Genomic DNA, 4,884 nt, shown 5'->3' with positions numbered 1-4,884 from the left:
GTTATAATACAGCGGTTATAATACAGCGGATATAATACAGCGGATATAATACAGCAGTTATAATACAGCGGATATAATACAGCGGTTATAATATAGCGGATATGATATAGTGGATATAATTTCCAAATAATATTTTCATATTTCCTCTGTCACAAGGTGAAACGGGTTTGACATTTTTACTGAAAAGTATCCCAATAAGACACTCGGTCACTCTGAGAACCGGACTGTCATATGGCTCTAATAAAACGAGAGCTTAGACAGCTGGCAAATGGCACTGGGAAAATGATATGCAGTGATTTTGGAGATATTTACATGTACTATGATGTACTGGAAAGAAAATTCGAAGTGACCGAATATCTCCAATCAGTCAACGAAAAAACATCCCACAACCGACCGCTTTTTCCACTAACCCGCCCGTTAACTCAGACCGCAAGAAATATTTATGAAAAAATGTTGACCCGACCCGCTTTTAAAAAAAAGTAGCCAATGGTCTTAATGAACATCCTAGCGTCATTGGCAACGCACAACGGACCTCATATAGCCTACCTGCATTCATTTTTAAGGTGTTAAAATTGTGAGATGGCATTGCTTGTAAGTTTATGTTGACAAACTTGCCCCGCTTCAGCATTCAAAAGTTAAATTAGCGCTCAGCATCTAAAAGAATACATTCGAGGTAGCCTTCCCACAACAATTGGCAACTTCGTCACATGGATGAATATTAAAAGCTCTCACATCACATGCACAATATATGTCTTTATTAACGTACGTCTGTGAACGCGTGTCTCATTTTAGACAACCAAAAATATATGACCAGGTCGCATAAAGACATCTATGGTCTGTTTACTCTTTGGCTGCGATGGCTTCCCGGTGCCACACTTGTGACGGGCCATGTTGGTCGTTCCAGTTTTGTGGCTATCAAATGCACATATTGCTTCACAGGAGGTGCACATGACAAAGCCTGCACTTTGCTCATCATCTTTGATGATCTCGGCGAATGAGTCCCAAACCTTACTTTTTCTGCTTGTGTGTTTGCGGAGCTTCCACTCTCCCAACTTGACCTTCTCTCTTGCCGTCTCCATACCTTCTGTACCTCTGACCACGTACGTCATCTCTGCGGAAGTTATTCAGCCAATAAAGTGTATTTATTTAATAGAACATTGAGTCTACTGTTTGAATTACAAACGTTTACCACGTTATTTTTTAATGTTTATCTCAAACAACAAAACGACCCGACCGATTGCAACCCGAATATCATTAAAAATATTTTTTATGACCCGCAACTGCGGGTGACCGCGGATGCCTGCAGGCGCCCGCTGGCTTCGGGTCAGCCCGCGCATCACTGTCTCCAATGTTTTCTCACGCTGCGGACCAGAGATCTCGCTTTGGCAGGTGTATGAGTCACCAAGTTGGCATGACTAGGAATATTTGTTATCTTTCATAAGTTTGTTTTTTTCACTGTGAGAAATAAATTTGTGGTGTGACAGTGTGTGAGTGTCATTTGTGAGTCTCACATTCAATACAGACTTTTTTTTGGATTTACAGTCATAGTACATTTGCTAGGACGTGCCAGCATCGATAGAGGAGCTAAGCTCACGCGCGTACGCTTGTAATGCTTTGGAAAATTTGGAAACCAAGCAAAGGATTGTAGCTGTTAATGGCAGAAATCCATTTGGGTCTCTTCTCTTTACTTTTTAGAAGCTTGTGAGAAAAAAAAAATAAGACCATTGCACATTTTCTGTGCTTTCCAGCCTGTCGAACAGGCTTTTTTTTGCCACTCAGTGACAAAAAGTGGGCTTAACCCAAGTGCATTCACATGTCTGATGACGTCACATATATTCCTGCTATCACCTACAAAGCAAATAGTCGGGATGCATTCCTTGAACCGACCTTTTACAGTCATTTTGCACAAGTGGTGTCCTGTAACACATGAAAAAGCTTGTGAATGTGGTAACAAGATTAAAAACCTCATTTTCATTTCATTTTGAGGAGTCATTGTTTCATAAAATTTCAAAAGGCATGAGAAAGTGATATGGAAGCAGCCTCAGGTATGATGAGCATGGTAATTACGTCGTACAGAAAACTGATCTTGGACATTATGTTTATGCATTTAGCAGACTCATTTATCCAAAGGGACTTACAGGCAGGTAGGGTAATGGAGGTGTTGCCTAAGGACCCCTACACTGGAAAAAATCAAAGTCTTACCAAGTATATTTGTCTCATTGAGTATCTCATTACACTTGATATAAGACACCACTGCCTAACAAGTACCATTTCAGCCAGATATAGGGACTTGTTTGAAGACAATATATCTGGAATATCTTGTTAAATGAAAACAAATTGTTTTGAGTCACGTAAAACAAGCTTTTTTTTTTTACATTTGAAGAGGTTTTTAAGCTAATTTCAAGATCACTTTTATCTCAAAAGTCCTAAATATCACATCTTATTTCAAGAAATCTTGACAAGCTGATTTTCACTAGTTCCATTAGCAGATTTATTTTGCTTATTTCAAGCAAAAACATCTTGTATTTGTTGTTTTTTTAACTTATTTTTGGAGGGGCATTTTTTCCAGTGTACTGCAGGTAGTACCTTTCAAGCAGGGGATGTGAACCCATGTCACCCGCATGAAAGGTGGCAATCTTACCACTAAACTATCCAGTCCCTATTACATTACATTTACAATCTCAGCTGACATCTCCTGAAGCCACTCGTAACCTATGACAGTGTCATGGTATCATTTATGATACAGAAGTATTTACCTGTATTTGTTTGCTTACATATAAAAAAAATGTATCTCTGTGGGTAATGATATTTTGTGAAGCACAGCACAAACAGCAGAAATGTCACTGTTGAGATCAAACAAAGCAACAGTTTCCATAGAAAGACGGATTCTCCGTGGCTTTTCTTTAAACTTATCACAATATGTGAAGTCTGTGTCACAGAAAAACTAGTGTTGCATATTTGAAAATGGCTTTTGAACTGCTTCTTACCAAGCTGTGTCAACCTGATCTCACACAGACCTGAATCCATGTTGACTTGCTTGGTTTCAGCTTAAAAAAAAATGACCTGACTGAAACTGAACAAAAGTCAACAAATTTAAGAAGTCCCTGTCAGAAACGTAGAGACATTTTCTCTGCATGTGAGGCAAATTCTTGGGGAAAACGCTGAGTCCTTGTCACAGTTTTTTTTTTCTTCTTTTAAAGTTGAAAAGTTTTGGCTGGAGGCAGTTTTTTCGGGTCTGAAAATAGAAGTGGGGCTCTGAGCTGAAACAGATGTCGTTCGAGCTACTTTACCAGCAGAAAAGAAGCCTGCGCTCAAACGTGTGCCCATGCATACACTGGAAAAAATGCCCCTCCAAAAATATGTAAGAAAAACAACAAATACAAGACGTTTTTGCTTGAAATAAGCAAAAAAATCTGCCAATGGAACTAGTGAAAATCGGCTTGTCAAGATTTCTTGAAATAAGATGTGATATTTGGGACTTTTGAGATAAAAGTGATCTTGACCATTTAAAGAGTGGTTAGGAGAAATTAAAAAAATAGCGAGCTACGAGCAACTGATTTTCAGGCTGAACAATAAGGAGGAGATATTCATGAAACTATGGGGTCCCTTCATAAGTGTGGTGCGAGATGGTTGATTGGTGGGGAAATGTTGATGAATCTTTATGTGGATAGCGAGATGTGTCCTAACTGTGACAAAAGTCTAATTTGTTGTTGGACGTGAGTGAGGGAGCCAGGTGAGATGCTGGAGATGTTAACCCTGTGTATGTAGATGTATGTAATTATTTTTATGTTTGGATTAGTTTAGTTTATGTAAGCATTTTTTAGCGAGTAATGTTTTGTGTGGGGGTTTTTTTTTTGTTTGTTTTTCTCATGTTATGTTGTTTTATTCCTGTCATTGTTCATATATGTTGTTCCTTTTGTCGTGCTGTTGAAAAGAAATAAAAAAGTGATCTTGAAATTAGCTTAAAAACCTCTTCAAATGTAAAAACTCAACTCAAAACAATTTGTTTTCACACTTTTTCATTTAACAAGATATTCCAGATGTATTGTATTAAAACAAGTCCCTATATCTGGCTGAAATAGTACTTGTTAGGCAGTTGTGTCTTATATTAAGTGTAATGAGATATTTTGACTAGAAATGAGACAAATATACTTGGTAAGAGTTTGAATTTTTTTCCAGTGTAGACACTGGAAAGAGCCGAACACACAAACATGCGCACATAGAGACACACTGGAAAAAAATCAAAGTCTTACCAAGTGTTTTGAGTCATATTTCACATGAAACAAACTTTTTTTGACATTTGAAGAGGTTTTTAAGCTAATTTCAAGATCACTTTCAACTCAAAAGTCCTAAATATCACATCTTATTTCAAGAAATCTTGACAAGCCGATTTTCACTAGTTCCATTGGCAGATTTTTTTGCTTATTTCAAGCAAAAACGTCTTGTATTTGTTGTTTTTTTTTTTACTTATTTTTGGAGGGGCATTTCTTCCAGTGCACACTGACGGGGAACAATAGATGCAGAGGGGACACCTGCTTGTCTAATACACCCCCTCCTCCTCTTTATCAGCCCCCCCCTCAGCTATTAGGATTCAGTTCAGGGCTCAGCTCCGTCTCCGTGAGTAGGTTAGCCATGCATGTCATGGCGAAATCCAGTGAATGATAATGAACCAAGCAAATTTGTTTCTGTCCGTGTGTGTGTGTGTGTGTGAAAGGGAGGAGAAGAGGAGGTGGCATGCTTGTTGAATCACTCCCTACTTCCATCCTTCCGTTCACATATCTGTCCTTCCATCTCTTCCTCCTCCTTCTCCACCTCCTCCTCGCTGGTGGTGTGTTGGCTGGAGGGACGGCCCCCGCGCTCTGACACACACACACACACCTCCGC

Source organism: Odontesthes bonariensis, chromosome 3 (genome assembly GCF_027942865.1).
Source record: "Odontesthes bonariensis isolate fOdoBon6 chromosome 3, fOdoBon6.hap1, whole genome shotgun sequence".
Classification (NCBI taxonomy): domain Eukaryota; kingdom Metazoa; phylum Chordata; class Actinopteri; order Atheriniformes; family Atherinopsidae; genus Odontesthes; species Odontesthes bonariensis.
The sequence above is the reverse complement of the archived record's forward strand: the minus strand, read 5'-3'. Positions refer to the sequence as shown.